The sequence below is a fragment of the Saccostrea echinata genome, unplaced genomic scaffold, assembly GCF_033153115.1.
Source record: "Saccostrea echinata isolate AGI-Se365-2 ecotype Australia unplaced genomic scaffold, CSIRO_AGI_Sech_v1 ptg000013l, whole genome shotgun sequence".
Taxonomy (NCBI): domain Eukaryota; kingdom Metazoa; phylum Mollusca; class Bivalvia; order Ostreida; family Ostreidae; genus Saccostrea; species Saccostrea echinata.
The window spans coordinates 905,584-926,813 of record NW_026889762.1 but is presented as its reverse complement, the minus strand read 5'-3'; the positions used below and the strand labels follow the sequence as shown (position 1 = coordinate 926,813).

Sequence of the window (21,230 nt, the reverse complement as noted above, 5' to 3'; positions counted from 1 at the left end):
AAATTGGGTTTACTTGTACTTTTTCTTACTTATATGCCTCTTTGGGGCACACTGTACCAATAAGTGTGTTATGAAGTACTTTTATTAGTATTTTTAATTACTACTTACTTATCACAGGCACTTGTTTCAGTAATAAATTTTTTAACCCATAGTATAGTAATAATGCAATATTATTATACTATGGGTTAATTTTTTTTTTTATCAAATCAAGTGCCTGTGTTACTTATACCTTTGGGGGGGGGGGGGGCATATGCCACCCACAAGATTTTTCCAGGACTCAATCCTGTGCAATCCTTAAATTAAAATCATTAATAAATGAATATACATTTTGGTGGGTTCTGGTGCATCCTTGAAGTCATTTTTCACATATAAAATAAAGAAAGTCTAGCATTGTTACTTTAAACAAATGAATTATGATCTACTCTGTTTCAAAAATGATATTTTTGAGTGTTTCTTCAGGGGAGGGGGGGGGGGGGGGGCTTGTGTCCAACATTCCCCACCATGACCACTTCTCTGTTCCTACGGCCCTCTATTCTACTGTACTGCTACCCTAAGAGGGGATAATAGTCTGCTCTTGGGATAGTCAGGTTGAACTGAATTCCAGCAACACTAAGTAAAACAAAGATAAATATTTGATGTGAAATTTTATTTACAAGGAATAAATGAGAATAAATGAGAAACATGTACTTCCAGTTGTACTCAAAATAATGGGAAAAATGTGATTTATGTGATTAATGAAAATTTGAAGGAGCTTAAAAAATTTTATTTAAAAATTACTTAGAAGATATGGATTTTAGAGAAATCCGTTGAATTTAGATCGGGTTCGAAATTCTTAATGTTCTCAATATGGCGCCTAAGTAAATGCAACCTCAGATTTGCATGGAGAGAACCAAAAAAAAAAAAAAAATGGTAAGTTATTAGGAATTCATTGCTCTCATAATTTGTACCGAAGTCAATATGGAGTGGTCAGAAACGGGAAGATGGGTTAAGTTGCCAAGAACAGTGGACGTAAGAACTCACACAGCAGGGGTGTGCAATTACAAAAATTAGTTACTAGCCCGTCGGGCTAGTGGCAGTAACAAAGTTACTAGCCCGAGGTTGCCAGTCACTAGCCCATTAACTACCGAAAACAATACATGTATAAGTATAACAAAAAGGTTAAAAAAACATTTAAGTTGAAATAAACAAAACAAATAATGGTTTGCGCTTTTTTCTCCCTATTTTTATCGACTATGATAATCAGGGACCTATATACTAGGTCCCTGCTATAATTATTATGTCACTGAAACGACTGGCGATAGCAACACACAAAACATATAGGTTAAAACGAATGAAAGATTAAAATTTTACAACAAGGTTAATTCGTACATCAATTCAGTCGCCGTAAATATATGTATACTTTCGTTTTAGATTTACCAGTGTTTACTAGCCCGACAGGCTAACGCAGTATAGATTTATGATAGCCCGATCTCTAAAATTGGTAGCCCCGGGCATCGGGCGATGGTAATTGCACACCCCTGCACACAAGACAATCGAAACAAACAAGTATGGTTAGAATAATGTCCGTCGAACTCAGTAACATGTATACATGTAACAGGAATGATGCTAAAAAAAATTTAAAAGGCATGCTCCATAAACTGATTAACTGAATGTAAAATAAAACAATTAATACCTTGCAAATGAAGAAAAACTCGAATTCATTTAGAAAAAAAAAGTGTTAAATATGATATTTTCTCTAATCTGCTAACAGGGACCTATATATATACTAACAATATATAGGTCCCTGCTGCTAGTTACAACCAAATTTTGCTATTTTTTCCAAATAGAAAAGCCCAGGCTCTTGATTTAAAGCCCTAGAAAAAACCCTGTATGTTAACAGTACATGTATCACCGTTGGGTGAGCGCAGATGGTGGAATATTGGATACATATTCAGTTTTAACTTTAACCCCTTCGAAATATGTTTTGGGATGTGTAAAAATGCTGTGCTCTACAATGGCCGATAGCGGCCGACAATTTACACTAACGTTATGTGTGTAACATGTACAGCATTTTCACTGAAAACTCACTGACAAATTACACCTAAAAGGAAAAGTGTACAAAGTGTACAGTGTCAAAGCAAATTCCATGTACACTCTACACCAAAGTTATGTGTGTAAAGTGTCAGAAAAACTTTCAGGTACACTCTACATCTAAAGGTGAAATCAAGATTCAAAACAGAACCAGACGTGTTTCTTTGTGTTGCTCCCGCAAGGTGCCTCTTGAAGTTCAGATAGATCTGGCCCCAAGACCATAAACTGCGAATACATTTAAGTCAAAATTTCAAACCAATATAACTTTGAAATAATTTTGATATTGAAACCAAATTTTCATCATATATTTCATTTTAAATGTTATATAAAATTGCAAATTTTTAAGCAACAACATTAAAAAAAAATTCAAGATACTAAAAAATCAAAATTCTGACTTAAGTCTATTCTCATTTTATGGTTTTGGGGCCTGAGGAAATGCTGGCAAATTAAGTTCTTTGGTAAATAATCAGTAAAGAGCAAAATTAGTATTTTATGAAAGGTTTAAAAGGGTCATCAATTAAATGACAGGTACTTAATCAGATCATGATAATAACTATCGAAAATGCTATTTAGGACACAGCTTAATAAATTGGAAAACGGATCAGTCTGCCAGTAGGAGAGGTACATCAGCATTCAAATTTTCCAGTCAAAAAATAGAAAGTGATAATTATCACACAATATAAAACAATTCTTGTTTTCATTTCACATTGTGTGAAAATGATTGTAAATATTACTGCTAAGTAAAAGAAAATGATTCACTTTATATATTTTGAAATGTATTATAACCTTTCATCCATATTTACTAGAAACAAGATTTTTAACTTCCAGAACTATATGAACTGTTTGATATCTTCTACTGGACAGACGCATTTATTCAGCCATTTCCTTACAGCGAAAATATAAATAAAAATTACTTCAGGTTTATGTGAACATCAAGAGGCACTTTGAGGGAGCAGCACGATAAAGAAACATTGGATCTGTTTTGAATCTTGATATCACCTTTAGGTGTAGAGTGTACATGAAAGTTTCACTGACATTTTACATTGGTGTAGAGTGTACATGGCATTTGCTTTGACACTGTACACTTTGTACACTTTTCCTTTTGGGTGTAATGTGTCAGCGAGTTTTCATTGAAAATGCTGTACATGTTACACACATAACGTTAGTGTAAATTGACGGCCGCTATCAGCCATCGTAGTGTTCTGATTGGGCAGGAAAATATTTACCTGTATATGATGTATACTTATGGCAACTTTCAGTTATCGTTCTTGACTTCCATTTTTGGAAATCGTCCAGACCTGATAATGTGCCAAATAAATAATAAATATGTCGTCAGTAGTCAAGTAAAGAGGTAATATTTCTTTTTTATTAGCTAAATTATGTAACAATGTCATTAATTTGAAATCAATTTCACAGGTATCATTTGCAATGAAGCGTAACTAACTAATCCCATCGTCTTTCTGCACGAGATAATCATATGCCACATTGTGTACACAAACTGTAATTAGTATTTTTACGTGGAATCCAATTTCAGTGTGTTAAAAACTGCAGGTTTTAACTTTTTCTGTAATGATAACCTACTACATTAGAAAATGTTCGGTAATACATTACAGCCATAAAAAATGCTTACCACATGTTTATAGCTATGTATTGGTAGGCAGGTGTATGTTCATGACCATCGGAAAGAATTTTTATTTTTCTCACTCTTGAAATTTTTTGGATTTTTCTTTGAGGCATGGTGATGAAAGTAATGGTAAAACAACCAGTTTTGGAAAAGAAATTAGCAGTATTATAACAGCTGGCTTTGCATATAACATTTAGAATTAGGGATCCCAAGGGGGGGGGGGGGAAGTAGGATAGTTATTCAATTCGTTTCGCCAAGCTGTCGGGGAACCACACCTGGATGCCTTAGGGCTCTCGATTGTCTATAATTAGGGCCATTCAAGGGCCCCATTCCTAATTCAAAAGAGGTACCTTTCTTCCCAATTGAATGTGTTAATTTTCCCAATAGTCATTTATCCCCAAAATTAATGAAAATATGGTTGGATCTGTAATAACTAAACTTGCTATTCATATTCCTCTGTATTACAAAACAAAAATTTAGTTCATAACAAAGACCAGAAACCCAATACAGTGGACTCCTGATATAACGAGATGCACGGGACTTATTCAGGACCCTACTTTCGTTTTGTGTACATGACTTGCATTTCGAATTTATACTTTTCTCTTTGTTGCCAGCTTACAACGACAGATTATGGTCCAATATTCATTATAACATGTGAAATTAATTAACACACACAATAATATTGAAATTGTCTAATTAAAAATTATTTATTTAAAAAAAAATTGTTAAAGTACAAACCAGCAGAGCTACAGTCTCATCAGAGACTTCTGGTTTTGACACAAGTCATCAACATATTGACTTCATTTTCATTCCATGATGTCATAAACATGCAGCAAAATGTGAAGATTTAAAGAGGCTGGGGGGTTGTGGCCATTTTTAGACTATATTGATCTCCATTAGAAGAAGCTAGAGCTCCATATGAAGATATAGAAAATGATCAAATTTTAAAACTAAAATTTTTGAAATTTTTCTTTGCCAAATGATAGTTCACAGCTTAAGATACCATATCTAAAAAAATAAGTTAAATCTGGTGGTTAATTTGTGGTTAATTTCAGGGTTCGAAATTCACTATATACAACTCGCAAAACGCGAGTTAGAATTCCCCAATTGCGAGTTAAAAATTAAGTAACTCGCAAAAACTTGCGAGTTGATTTTTTTTGCATTGAAATTGTAGCAAAATTATATAATATGACAGAACACAATGCCTTTGATTTAAATCAGTAATTTAAATAAAAGTCACACTGTAGTTGTGTTTTGTGTATTGTACAGTAGTTACTTTTTCCTTAAGTTATATGTATTTAATTTATATGAATTTAACTTTATATGAAAATTGCGAGTAGTCTTATAAAATTGCGAGTTCACTTTCTTGGTACTCGCAATTATTTGCGAGTTGTAGTTTTAAGGAGTTTCTAACCCTGAATTTGTTGACCCCCCAGCCTCCTTAAATGTAATATGTATGCCAAATTCTATTATGATCTGAATTGTGGTTATGTTACTCCTTGTATTAGACACAAAATCCTTTAACAAATATGACTGACCTCATTGCAAAAATGATGAGAAAAAAGGGAAAATTAAATGAATTTTGAACGAAACAAAGAAGAAAGCAAAATGGTAGTTAATTAACAGGGAAATTCCAATCTTTCAGGTGATGAAAAGGTGACTACAAAGATATTTTTACTTACATAACTAAGCAAATTTACGTTTGATCTCTTGAACTCTCAGTCTCTTGATTCAGAAAGCCATGATCCCTCCAAGTCAAAATGCAGTCTTGATATGCATAATCTGTTGTTATTTACTCTCAATACCTCGAAGTGTCTATGTTTTAATGTTTACATGTTTTCAAAAACCCCAGTCACATTTCCAAGAAAGACCAACGGGTGACAGTTTTTGAGGCAAAAATACCTTCTTCAGGCAACAGTCAGCTGTTCATCTGCCATTGTCTTGCCCGAATTTGACCTCTTTTTTTGTCAGCCTACCAATTTTGTGTCTGTTGGGCCATGTTATAATTTTCTCTGCATCGGTGGTCGATTCCTTCAATTGAAGCAGTCGTACAATAGTCTGTCGACCAACCTTCAATCATCATCCGAACATTGGTAGACAGTTCTTAAAGTCGGTCGTCAATGGGTCAACATTATTGGAATTGGGTTTTTGTAAATGTTGGCTGATGGTGAAAATCAAACTGTGGCTTAGTGAACGATGATTGGGCGACTATTGGCCAACTTAGAATTATCTAAATTTTGAAAATTACCAGTGTTCTTAGGAATTAATGTGACTGCTCCACGTCGCTCGATACTACTGTCGGCTGATCATGTTTTTAAGCTGACGATACGACAAAAATTTGATTTGCCTGACCATCAGCTTAAATGTGACCTAGGCATAACTCTGCACACTTTACTGAACACAAACCCACAACACATGATTGCAGTCCTGCATACTTTGAGGTATTGAGAGATACCTATACTAAATGTAGAACTCTTCAGTGAGCAGTGTTTAAAGCTTCCTTTAATTCAAACAAAGGTGTGATGGGGGGGTGGGGGTGGGGGCTTGTGATGAATTCCAGATAGGTGAACTTGTTACGTGTCCTTTAGATGAAAGACTGTTGAGGGAGTGAACAAAATAGTAGTTTAGACTATATGAATCAGCCTTGATAGTTCAGTGGTTAGAACATTTGACTAGTGAAACAGGTGTCCTTAGTTCGATTCCAACCTTTTATTTTCTTTATACATTCCCTTTCTACTACAGTAGGTTACAGATTAAAAAAAAATGTATATTTATATTTTAAAAATGTGTTTGTTATGACTTATTTACATGTTAAGGAAAACATTTAGATTTTAGAGTGATTAATAATCTGTTAAGAGAGGTCTTTTTGAGTTTGATAAAAATATCTGTAATTATGAAGCTTTTATTTCCCTACAGATGTCAACAATGAAAATGAAACAAACCAATCAGTGGATCGAATTAAAAGTTTTGGTAAAAGAAAACAGTTGCATATACATGCTAACAAGAAAGGACTTACATGAAGAAGAAGTGTTGTACAACTATGAGAATGGAAGGAGGGTTTGGTGTTTAATTGAGGTAATTTAAAGTGTTGATTCCTAGGGCTGTTTGTTTGATGAAATTTAACCATTAGAATATTTAGTTTTGAAGAAATTTAAAATAAAATTATGCATGCAATTCCATTCAGGTGAGTTTTGTGACCAAAAGTCATCTTTTTCCTGATATTTTATCACAAAATTTTGTAAGAATTACAGTAAAACATGCTTATAACAAAGTGCCAGGGATGGAAAATTTTGCTTCATTATAAGTGTAATTCGTTTATATATATCCATTAAGTTTACAATATATTTTAAAGTCACAGGGAATAAAAATCACTTTGCTCTAAGAGTCAATTCATAATAAGTGTGTTAGCTATAAGCGTGTTTTACTGCATGTAGAAAGAATGATATATAATTTCAGAATCTGTTCACCTTAAAGATTTTTTAGTTACACTGTAAAGAAATATATTCAAAAGGTGAAGGTAAAGTTGTTAATTATGTAACGCTGTACACATATCCACTTTGAGGTATCAATGGTAAAATACAATAGATTATGCACAGCGGGTCTGCATTTTAACTTTGAGGGTTTTGAGAGATTGAGAGTTAAGAGATCAAGAGAAAATTTGCTAAGTTATATAGGGAAAAAATATGTGGATCTTTTCACAAAAAATGTTACAACATATTTTTATCTTAAGTGAAAACTTATGATAAAAATCGTTTTTACAAAAATTCTTAAGAAAGTCGTAAGTGCAAAATCTGTCATAACTTTACGAGAGCCCCAACCCTCTCTTAAGTATTTTAAAAATGATTTTATTGTAAAAAATATAACCGCAAAAACCAAAATACACGTTAAATTGAACTTTGTAAAGCAACTTACAATAATATTTTTTATTACATTTTCAACAGTGAAATACTGTGATTTATTTATTGAATAAAAGTGATATTCTCTCACAGTGTGAAAGAATACCAAAATGATATTCTCTCACAGTTTGAAAGGATATCAAAGTAAGTAAAAAATAATTTCTGGCCTGTCATAAGATAGAGATAGTACCTAAGCATCTTGATAGAGCTAAAACTGCAAATTTCTTCATAAATATGTTGCTAAAAATCCATGCTATGTAATGTTTTCAATCACACAACGGCTAAACTATGACGTCTCAACCGCTCAACTATGACGTCAAGCCTATGACACTGTGTTAAGAAAAGACAGAGGCAAAGGGAAAATCAAAGAAAATGTAATAAACAGAAAATTCAATGTTTTGTAGATGAATATGGAATTTATTCCACTCGTGAGACAGGATTTTTTGATATTTTCACTCGTGCTTCGCACTCGTGAAAATATCAAAAAATCCTGTCCCACTCATGAAATAAATTCCATATTCATCTACAAAACATTGAATATCCTCTATATATTTTTTTCACAATCATTGTCAAAAATTTAAGTGGATTACACTACAAAATATTTACGATGTAAGTTTCACTTATGACCTTCTTTTACGTCAGACTTTTGATTGTGACATAGATTTTAAACTTCCTTGCTTCACAAACGATTGCATTCGATATTTGTTGTCAATAATGTTTGTTATGCTGAAAAATGTTAAAAACAAAGTTTTATTTTTATTTTCACCCACTTATTTAAGGATTATAAATCATATTGAAGTCGTTGCTAGGGATGAAGTCTGTCGTAAATAAAATCTTAACTTCAATCTGCTACGAATGTGTTCTTGTCGTAAGAAATTCTTAAGTTAAAATCTTACACAAAAACAAGTTTTTTTGTGAAGAGGGCTACTAGACCCAAGGCTAATATTTCAAGCAATCAAGAACGTCGAAAGATCGAAGTTTGAGCCATTTGGAGTTGCCTGTAGTAAGGAAATGTGTTGCTTAACTTGATAATATCTGAGAATTTTCATACCTGTAATGACATAATCCCCCTGTTATTCTGGCATTTCCCTCTCAGCCCCCTTTAGCATAGCTAGAGGAATCCAAGACACCCTTCTACTTTTAAAATGTCCCATTTCTATTTCATTTCTTATGGATAACCCTGAATACCTGGTCACCTCAATAATTATTTTAAATTTCAAGGATCATACATATGTCTCTGGTCCCCTTAAAGCTGACATGAACTCTTAAATATGCGATATTTTCAGCCTGGTACAACTTATTTCATTCTCGCACTCCCTTTTTCCGCCATATTTCTTTCAGATTCGCTCTCTTATTTTACCGGCTATATAAACCCTGATGCCTTTGTTACACTTGAGTGATTTTCTAGCCTGGCTGTCGACATGTACACATCTCTGATAGCAAAGTCTTGGAACACGCCATGAACTGACATAAAAACATGTAGACCTGTACACATCTCTGATAAAGCAGTTTTGGAACATACCATAAATCTGAAAAACTAGGAATTTTACTGAAAACCATAAAGAAGTATTTAAATTTTGAATAATTTAGATGCAATGCATTAAAATCAAAATAGCACGTGCATGTTTGATTCACACATATATTTGAACAATAAACAAGAAAAGGCTACCACATGCTACCTCATTTTTCAAATAACACTGTACTATTGAGCATTATGCCTGCTACACGGTATATGCACATACTATGCAACTTATGCATTCAAGTATAACAAATTCAGATGTACATGCATGCATGCCGAGAAAACGCATCGAATGCTTTAAAATCTACCTGAAATACTGCTATCGGTACAGGGATGTGCACATGTTGAGAGAATAACTTCCTTTTTAATGAAATATGCATCACGGAAGAAATAAATCCATTTGTAACTCAACGGTAAACACATAGTCACTAGCACTTAAACACATGTGGTCCCTGTTGATCAGTATTTTTGGTCAGGGAAAATATCAAAGGTGAAAGTGACACTGGTATTTTGCCTGATTACACAAAATAGTCAGGCAAAGAAAACGTTTCAGAAATCAAAATAACTGTTTCGATATATGTATTAATAGTTCATGAATGTGGCTTCATTACATCAAATTTAATACATAAACATACATTCTTGTTACGGATCTTACATCTTTTAAAGAAAATAAAAGGAGGGGGTGGGGGTGGAATATGTATAATACATTCTTCAATATATTTTAAACAAACGTCAGAAAAAAGTCGGATTTTCCTTGATCAAATATATTTAAATACGTACAATGAACTGGCTTCAACTGTTTTAGATATAAAACTAAAACTAATATATCGTAAATTTAAGCAACACTGAACAATTTGTTTCTGTATACATAGATTATTTTCAAATCGGGACCCTTTCAGGCATCACAAATTACAAGCATGATTGATACAATTACCGACAAGAACAGACATAATTATGTGTATATAAAATAATCTACAGTACATGTTTTGGTTTAAATTGAAGTTGAGTAAGTACATGTATTACACTATTAGTATATATTAGGGATGTCAGAGCCGGAAATAAAAATGTTGCTATCACAAACATGATTATCAAGGATTGTTTACCACTGATTGTTGTAAATGGAGAGGACGTTCAAGAATTGTTTGGTTTTGTAGATTCAAATTATAAAGCTTCAACCTGCAATTCCATAAGATCTGACGTGATGCAACTATTCATAAAGAATATTAAACAGCTGTTACAAAATTGTAAATACATGTCAACTGGGGGACAGTTATGAGTGTAATTAAATGGATATTAATATCATGCAGTCTTTTTAGCTCACCTGAGCCGAAGGCTTCTCGAGAAATCTTCTCGAGAACAGCAAACTTTTGATTGGTCATATTTATTTGGAAGCATCCTCAGGTGATATTGGTTCAAGTTTGTTCAAATCATGACCCCTGGGGGTAGGGTGGGGCCACAATGGGTTATCAAAGTTTTACATAGGAATATATAGGAAAAATCTCAAGAACAGCAAAGCCATGATTGGTCATATTTAATTGGAAGCATCCTCAGGTAATGTACATTCAAATTTGTTCAATTCATTCCCCCTCCCCCCCCCCCCCCCCAAACCAATTTTATATTTAAATTTTTCAACCTTTCAAGACTGAACTGATTTCTGCTTTTTCCTAGCCATAGTGCTCAGGTGAGCGATGTGGTCCCTGGGCCTCTTGTTAAGATTGTATTGATAATTTGCACAAAATCTCATAATTGAAAGTTCTCTCTGTTTTTATAAGAGGCACGCTTTAATTGTTTACCAGTCAAAGGTCACTGACACGACACGTAGAAATGGCTTCAATTAACGGGTACATGTAGTCTCGTTATGACAAGAAAGGACAAATGCAAGCATTTGATATCCTGCATTTAGATAAAATGTGCAGTAAATATTATATTAATTTTGAAATCAAATGCATTGGATAAATGTAGATGTATAGTATTTATTGTACTACGTAAATGTTTACAAATCAGAAATTTGTTGTACATGTATAATGGTGATAGCGTAGGTTAAATATCGTACAACTAGTCTATAAAAGACAAATAGTGAAAATGACATGAAAAATTAATTTAAATTTCAACGAATATTCGACTATCATTTGACTAAAGCCTCCAACTATTCGACTAAGCTGTTCGAATAAAATTGACATCCCTAGTATATATGAAAGTAACATTGGTAATTGAAATAGTTCTAACCGTGTACCCAAATGTAAAGTGAGGAGATTCTTGAAACCACTCATGTATGCTTACACGAGAGGGAGAGAGAGAGAGAGAATGTGTGTGTGTATACTTGTATGAAAATGCAAAAAAGTATTTATCCACAATCTTGCGGGTAGGGTTTCAAGTAATCCTTACAGATTCTCTTAAAATACAAGAAATTGTATAGGTATCAAATTTTATACTACCTAGGGAAAATTTTCAAACTGGATGGGCTTCCTATACATACATATAAAACAGGCACGTAGCACTGTTTCTCAAAATGTGTATATGCGATGGGGAGCAGGGGGCAGTAAAATGATTGATAAGCCAAAAAAACAAAAACAAAAACAAAACTTTCGGCACTTAAAAATTTGGAGGGGTTCAGAAAAATGCCGAAATACTTGGGGGAAAAATGAAAAAGGAAAAAAGGGATTGAAAAAAATCTGTAGTCAGGGGGAGGACAGATTCCATTCATACTATCATTTTCAGAAGAAAAATATTTGAGTATTCAATACAGTATCGTTGGATGAGAGTGGGGAGAACCAGCCATTCTTTAAAAAAAAAAATCCTTACAAAATTAACCATTAAAGACAGGCCTGTAGAACGCAGGGATTGGGGATGCCCCCTCCCATTTTTCCAGAGCATTTTTTTTAGCTTGTCAAAGATTTTTCAGTAAAGTGTCAATTATTTCTTCCGGCTGTCCCCTTTCAAAAACAATGCTACGTGTCTGAAAGACACTATCAAAAAAGGGAGTATCTCCCCCCCCCCCCCCCCTACTCCCCACGTGTGTGTATATTTGTTAATTTGTGTTTTGGTTAGATGCTTTGATGTTGTATTCTAAATAATTTTCTCACACCAAACTACTCAGTTTAGTTTTTAGATAATTACGAAAATCTGGCTTACATGCATGAAGCTATCATTAGAGCTGACATGAATTCTTAAAAGCGCAACATTTGCATCAATGTAGGACTTGTTTCATAATTAAAAAATTATATATGAAGCCTGTAATGCAATATATAACACACAAAGAATGTTTGTATGTTTATTAGATCTAGACAATTTTCAGTTTCACTTCATGAACAGCAATCAGACTTTTTTTTAATGATTTCTTATTTTTTATCCAGTCGCGTAAATACTAATTCCCCTTCTCACTTTTGATATATTCCCTAGCTGACCAAAATCTGATCAGCACAGACTAAGTGTATTTGAGTGCTAGGCTGTATGATGACATGACAACGTCTTTACTGTTGAGTATTTATAGAGATTATTACTTTTCTGCGATGCATATTTCAATGAAATACAAGGTGTAAATCACTCGGCATGTGCACATCTTCGAACGGGTACAGTGGTCTATTTTCCAGGTATGAATAAGTTTACAGCGTTCGACGCGTTCTCTCGGTATGCACCATTATATTTGCATATGGACATGCATATCAAATATGCTGGTTGTTTGTTCCATTCTTACAATAGATAATTGCAAATTGTTTGTACAATTTTTACTGTGAATTATTCCAAGTTAATTATGCTATATATCTGTATATTGGCATGCTTTTAAAAAACATGCACAACTATGTTTTTTTCTTCCAAACTTGCATTTATATTATTCAAAACGATACTTATAAATATCTTTATGACTGTTTTTATATCTGCTGTGGTTTTGAAATGTTTTCATCAATTCATGTGTTCCCAGATACTTTACTGTCAGAGATGTGCACGCGTCGATAGCCAAACCAAAAACTCACTCAAGTGTAACGAGGGCATTGGGGTATATATTGTTACAATAAGACAAGGTATCTGAAAGAAATATGGCAGAATACGGCTAGTTGGTATGAAACAAGTCATACATTGATGCAAATGTTGCGCTTTTAAGAATTCATGTCAGCTTTAATGATAATTTCATGCATGAAAGCTAGATTTTTGATTTATAGGATTAGTTTATTCATCAGTTTTAAGAAATAGTGAGGAATCATTGCTTAAATGTAATTGATTAATGTTTTACATGCTTAAATATAGAATATCCAAGGTTGTGCTCAAGATGTGGGGGCCAGGGAAATTCCCCATCTGTAATTACTTAATCCCCCTGTCATTCTGGCATTGCTTCCTCAAACCCCACTAGAGGAGGAATCCAAGACACCCTTCCACTTTTGAAATGTCCCCTTTCTATTTCAGTTCTTATGGACAAACCTGAATACCTGGTCACCTTAATAAAGATTTTAAAGTTCAAGAATCATGCATATATCTCTGGTCCCCTTAATGATGGGTTAATGCATGTAAGCTAGATTTTTGATTTTTAAGGATGTTTTATTCTTCAATGTCAAGGAATAGTGAGGAATCATGTTGCTTAAATGCAGAATACCCAAGGTTGTTCTCAAGATTCAGGGGCCGGGTAAATTCGCCGCCCGTAATGACATAATCCCCCAGTTATTCTTGCATTGCCCCCTCAACCCTCACTAGCAGAGGAATCCAAGACAGCCTTCCACTTTTAAAATATCCTCTTTCTATTTCAGTTCTTATGGACAACCCTGAATACCTGGTCACCTTATTAAAGATTTTAAATTTCAAGGATCATATATATATCTCTGGTCACCTTAATAATGGGTTTTATGCTAGATTTTTGTTTGATACATTTTCATTCACCAAATTGTACCACCAATTTTTTTCCTTTTGAGTTTTGCAGATCATTGTGACATTCTAGATGAAAATTGGGTATTTCATGACCTTAATAAAGATTTTTGAGTTAAACGAGTTCTTGTATGAGGGTTGTCCAGAAAGTTCTTAGACAAATGCCATAATTTTCTTGATATTGACCACTCTGCCAAATGTTTACAACATAATTTTAATATAGACCATGATTTAGTAAATATTTAAAAATTAAACAATATACACTATTTCACAAAAATTATAGGTGTGAATAGATTGTATATACAAGCTGCACAGCCAAGTATGACATTAAGTTAGTTTCATGATAACGTCAAGAATATGGATTTTGAATTTTTAGCTCACCTCAACAAAGTTGGGGAGCTTATGTAATACCGTCAGTGCAGGCGTCCGCATCCCAGGTTAAAGTTTTTGGAGCAGATTTCTTTTCAAGTACAGTCAAACCTCGTTATCTCGAACTCAAAGGGACAAAGAAAATACTTTGAGATAACCAAGGATTTAAGATATTCAGGGTAAAATACTTAAGGAATAAGCAGATGGGACTTCAAAATATAACTTCGACATATCCATGGTATTTGAGATATATCCGTGTTCAAAAAACAGAAGGTCAGCTGTACTTCTATGCCCTATATTAATCAGAGATGCATGAAGGATGCTTCTAGTATGTTTCATTATTCCAGTCAAGATTTCAGATGCTGCAAATTCAGCTAAAAGGAGCATTTCCAAGTAACTATAAGCCCTATATTGACCAGACTTGCATGGATAATACATATAAGGATGCACACTATCGGACTTGCTTCAATTGCTGGATCTGACCTACATTTTCCAGATGAGTGACCAGATTAAAGTTTTTTAAGCAGGTTTCATTTCCAAGTAACTATAAGCCCTAGGTTGAACAAACTTGTACAAATGATACATCTTAGGATGCACACTATACTTGACTTCCTTCAGATGCTGAATATGACCTACATTTTCCTTCCGGATGAGTGACCAGGATAAAGTTTTTGGAGCAGATTTCATTTCATAGTAACTATAAGCCTGGTGTTAACCAAACTTGCATGGATGATACATCTAAGGATGCACATTACTGGACTTGCTTCAGATGTTGGATCTGACCTACATTTTCCAGATAAGTGACCAGGTTTAAAGATTTTTAACAGGTCCATTACCAAGAAATTATAAGGGCAATCTGGACCAAACTTGCATGATGATGCATCATGGGATAAACACTCTCAAACTTGCTTCAGATGGTGGATTTGACTTACATTTTCTGGATGAGTGACTAGTTTAAATTTTTTAGGTAAGTCCATTCCCAAGTAACTGCAAGCCCTATTAGACTAAAATTGCATAAATGTTACATGAAGGGATGCAGACTACTAGATTATTAGTTTAGTGTGGGACTTTGCCTTACTTAAAGACAACATTCGTTGAGGTGAGCTCTGTTATCTCTTATTACCTATGATTATCAAGTATTTGTGGTGCACATACAATTTTTTCTTGATTTAGCCACATGCACTGCTAGCGTATGTGTGATATTTACATATAGACCATAATGGAGTAAATTTTTAAAATTCAATAAACGATAATTTAAGAGTATCATCAGTATGCACACTTCCTGTATATAGCTGCAGAGCCCAATCCGATGTTGCGTTTTATTTATTACACATTATTATGCTTCCTGTCAGTTTGTCTCTATATAATCAATACCCAACTATTTTCGCATAGTGTTCTAAGGAATTATATATCGTAAACAAACTATGCCGAAATAGCTAGTGCGTGGCTTCTTTTTCTGAAAAAAATCCAACAGCTCCCACGCCATGGATCGAACTCACTACCCCGACATCATCAGTCTGACTCGCTACCGATTACGCCACAGACGACATTGTCTAAAGCACTGTATTATAATATATATAAACTTAGTTTCAAATATTTTACACTTAAAGAAAAAAAAATAAGCAAATTAATTTTCTAAAATAGTTTCTTGCAATTTTTTCCCCTTCACTCAACTAAAATTCTCTGAAACTACATGTATCTGTACATGGATCATTCAAAATTAAAGAAAAAAGATAATGTACATGTAGCACAATGTGACCTCATGATAGGGGTGTACTAACATGAATGTAAGAAGTGATGAAACATTGGAAATGGAGAAGATGTTGTCGTTTTTATACAGCAGTCAGCATAATAATAACAATAGTGTTGTACTTTGCATGCACTATGCCTATAAATAGTAGTCAGGGTTTGACACATAGTGCACTCGCCTCCGGCTCGTGCACCATGTGTCAAACCCTGACTACTATTTAGGCATAGTGCATGCAAATTACAACACTATTATATAATCATGTCATAATTTTATTTTCATCAAATAACAGTAACAGTAGTTTTCCACTTTTTGCACTGTCTTTCAAATTGTACTCTCCTTTGAAAAATCATATATACCAATTTCAAATCAATGACCTAAATATATTCAAATAATTTTTAGATGTTTGTCAATGAATAATTAGTTTGTCTCTGACATCGTTTCAACCATATTTTAGATAATACATAATTTTATGATTGGACGCTGTTCCATACGAATGGCCGACATCGCTTTTTCTGTCAATTTTTGAAACATATTTGTTGCAGTATTTTCTTAAGGTCAAGAATTAGTAAATGAAAGGAGCCTACAATTTCTTTAATTTGAGAAATAGATTCCTTTAATGACTATAACTTGGTCAAACAAGAAAACATTGATGTAACCATCAATTGTCGCCCGTGAAATAAATAAAGTAAACAATGGAAATGAGTCTCGATCATAAAACCGCTTCGATATGTGTGAAAAAGGCATGCGTCTACATGATGGAGACGACAGTCGAGAATATTTTGAAAACTTATAGTCGGATGAAAATCGAACAAAAACTATACCCTTTTAAACTTTATTAATTCCTCAAGTAAATGTTGGCTGCATAAAATATAATTTGAAACCAGACACATGCATCACCTATTTTCAAAAATGTCTTTCACTTAAAGAATATAAAACACGAACTGTGTAAAGTACTTTTTTACGTTTTTATGGGATAAGTAAAATTCGATGTTCTAAAAAAAGGGACCTGTCGTTTTTTCGATAGTAAATGATAAGCAACTTTATATATAAAATATGAAAAACATATATATTTTTACAGATTCACTTTATGGAAGTAAATATATTATGTATCTCGTAATTTATAAAGGGAAAGAACATTCTGATTAACAATCTTTTTAATGTTTAGAAAACCTTTAATTCTGAATAACTTCTCCCACCTCAATCCCCATATACCAACACTTAAACTTATATGTATAGAGCAGCCCGGTCCTTCGGGCTGCAATAAGGTGTATTGGGGCATAACTTTTAGGTAAACAAGATTAAAAAAAATCATATTTTAAGCTGTTATTTTCAGTGAAAAATTAAGAAAACCTGTCATGAATATGAGAGTTTTTTTCCATGTCAGACAAAGGAAATGTATCCAGATTGCCTAGTATACTGTCTCTAAGAAAACTGTAATTTTTATGTTCTTAGCCTTTGAGGTAAAAAGTTTAATTTAACATGTACCATATAGCTGAACTCAGACAATTAGTCACCAAAATATTTGTCTATTGATGACAGGAAAGTTCTTGAATTTCTCTGCCATTGACATTAGGTGTGTAACAGGAAAATGCTGCATAAGCAAGAACAGGATTTGAACCCAGCCCTCTGTATCACTAATCAGGTGCTTTAGCATGTTTATTAACTGAGTGATCTGGCGATGGGGATCAAGCCTGTCTGATCACCAAATTCCTCCCTCCTTAAATTGTATTTGCCCTTGAAGACACAACTCAAGTTCTTTTTACCCCTGGCAAGCCTTTTACCTGCAAGTCGAGGGGTGATCAATGGCACCAAATAAATATGGGATGGACCAAACCAGGATTTGAACCTAGGTCCCCTGAATCACTAGTGTAAGTTTCTTTTTAAAAGGAATAACATTTTAATACACATAGTAAATTAGAATTTCATTTTTTTCAGGAAATGGATAAAAAATTGGTATGTATCGAGCAACTATAGCCACCTGATAGAAGGGTAAATTAGAAAGTTCAGATTACATTATGCCAACAGATATGATAACAATGCCAACCAAGCTAAAAGTTGTCCAGGTTAGAATTATTTTTTTTCATAAATTACAATGTATGTACATTTAATATTTTCATATCAACTTACATGTATGAAGGTTGTTATTTTTTTATATACCTGTTGTGTAGGAAAACTTTTGTATTGGAGACAAGTTAATGACTTAATGATAGACTCACTGCAGAGAGAGATGTTGGAAAAGTGGATTTTGTTAACAAAAGGAAGATAAGGTAAAATATGAGAGGAGTTGTGAGTTTCGTATGACACAGTACTATTTGTTAACCAAAAAATTAATCTGAAAAATCTTGAGAAATTTAACTAAAGAAAACTTCATGAAAAGGAGCACATGCACATAAGGGGAAGCAACCTATTGAAAATTATCTTGCAGCTGTTCTCAGGTCAAAAAGTGATTTAGGATTAATAACTTGTATGCATATACATGTATATAAGGAAAATCTACATAAGAGAAGAAAGGGGGTGCATCTAGATAAACAATTTTATTTCTCTATGTTAAATAGCTGACATTGACTGTGTTCTTGATTTAAAAAAATACGTACATATGTTGGGGTAACTTCAACTGAATGTTAACATCTACTTTAGTTCATCGAAACTTGTGGACAGGATCATATGATCCTGCATGTACTATTTAAGCCTTGATTTTTTTTTTAACTTAGATGCTTAATTCAGCTTTGACAACTGAGTGTGTTGAACATCATTATCAAAGATTCCATTCATTTAAGATTTTATGTTGGTTAAGAAATGTGTCATTTAGGGAGATTTGTTTTTTATATGTGCGTAAGTTATTTTGTAATTATTTTATAGCAAAGTAAATTTTTCAATTATGATTGTTCTAAGTTTTAGAGATTAATAGAGATTTTTCTTTTTTTTTTTTTTTTTTTACAGATCAAGGCTGCCAACCTTTGAGAGATACACTTCAAAAAGAGTGTTTAAATTCAAGACATTCAGTCACAGTACTCTGTAAATATTATAAAGTAAAAGTTATTTAATTTGGAAAAGCATTTGAGAAACAGAGGATGTGAAAAAGACTTTGTCCATTTCAAGCTATCTGTTGTCAAGTACCAGGAATATGTGGATTTTATTCAACAACTTTATTATGAATTTGAATAGCAACTTTCAATGTCTGGAAGCTTTTTTATCAGTAGGGATGTAGATGTGAAATTATATAAAAATTATTTTTTAAAAGATATTAATCAAGAAAATTTTTGTAGATTAATAACAGGTAAAATTTGTAATGAGAGATCTTTTATTGATCATTTGCAGTAGTAAGCGACAGTTGTTATAATTATACCCCCACTCTGAAGTAGGGGGGTATACTCATTTACCATTGTGTGTCTGTTTGTAACAATTTTTTGTCGCAGTTTTCTCAGCAACTACTCATCAAAGATGCTTGAAATTTTGACACTCTCTTTGACTAGGCATGCCATATTGTGGGATTCATGAGAGTGTATATTCACATCAGAGCGGGGGTATTACTAGTGAGCATTGGCTCACAGACTTCCTGTTTGCTGAAGTTTGTGTTTGACTTTCATGTCTTTAACATGATATGGCTTAAGGATATGCGCAGTATAGTTTGAACTATATTTTCTTATTCTCTCTATAATTTAAGAAATCCAGTAATTGAAAGATCTTTGTGCAATTTTATGATACCTGGTAATGCTTGCACACCTTATCTGAATCAAATTTTGAAGAAAATACCACATAAAACATTTTTTTTTGGGGGGGGGGGATTTTTCTTTTAAAAAATGCAAGGGTTTTCATCATTTGATATTTTTTCAAAACTCCTGATACATGTAATGTATGCTGATTTTTTTGTCAAAGAACACCTAATAGTATCATGATTTTCAATTATATTTTCTCTGAAAATTATCAGTTGGAAGGTTCACTGTAAAGTGCATGTACATTGCATATGACCTTAAAAATACTGTGGTGGCAAAAGACAAGAATTTTTTTTTCAGTTTTGGTACATGTACTATATTATTATTTCGTTAACCTGTCAATTTTAGATCAAATGAATAAAGGTTAAAAACTATTATTTGACTCTTTGTTTTCGTGAGTTATCTAGAGCAGGCTCGTAGCAACAGTTTCAAAAGAAAAAAAAAAAACCAAACTGACCAAAAGTGGGGGGGGGGGGGGACTTCCCGAAATTATCTGACAAGCAAAAAAGAAAAGGTGATTTACTGTCCAAATCCTGGAATTTGCCAGTGCTGGACCTTACAACATCAAAAAGTGTTTGTGTGAGTGTGTGTGGGGGGGGGGGGGGGGGGGGCGTGGGGGGCATCCAGCATCTAAAGGGAAACTTTCTATAGCAAAATACTATAACCCCCACCCCCATCCCCCGCATTCTACGGGCCTGCTAGAGACATCTAATAGTCTATTTTAATCAACATGTGAATGCAAATTTCAAATGGTTTTTCAACTAATATAGATAGATGTATGTTGGAAAGGACCAAGAGAATTTTGTAATTATATACATGTACATTATACAGCTGACCATATGGTCTGAAGTTGACATTAAAAATTGCAAAGTTGTAGAGTAAAATCAAAATTTGTGCCCCAAATTTTGTGATGACAGTGGCATTTTTCTTTTTAAAAAAAATTATGAGTTTAAGTGAGCTTTAATGATTTTTATCTCACATGAGCTGAAAGCTCAAGTGAGCTTTTATGATCACCTGTTGTCCAGTGTCTGCCCATCTGACTATCCACTTGTCTGTAAACTTTTCACATTCGACTTCTCAGGAACCGCTAGGCCATTTTTAACTTAGTTTACTTATGGGGGACCCATAAGTAAACTAGCGCATGTGAAACTACTATTTGCAACTGTTAAATAATTGTGTACCTCTAAAAATACCCATTATTATATATTATACATTTCAAAATTATAAAGACCAATAGCGCTTTTGAATTAGATTCAGCACGTATTGTTGAATTGGGTTCTTTGGATATAGGAAAGGGAATTTTTTTTCCAGATATCGTGTGTTGTTTTACTAAAATTTACCTTGAATTTGTTACAAAATTTTATTTACACACGTTTTTCTATACATTTGCTATCTCCAGGTCATCGGTCCACGATTTTAAAAAGTTATTTGTGTGTAT

The 21,230-nt window shown here is 33.4% G+C and overlaps 1 long non-coding RNA gene across 1 annotated transcript; it reads left to right on the top strand.

Annotated features, from left to right (window-relative positions):
• The first annotated feature begins 18,036 nt into the window (after nucleotides 1-18,036).
• On the top strand, nucleotides 18,037-20,174 carry LOC133186416 (uncharacterized). Its single transcript, XR_009721039.1, has 3 exons — nucleotides 18,037-18,142; nucleotides 18,248-18,346; nucleotides 19,020-20,174. It is a non-coding gene; the product is annotated as an uncharacterized LOC133186416 (long non-coding RNA).
• The last annotated feature ends 1,056 nt before the right edge of the window (nucleotides 20,175-21,230 follow it).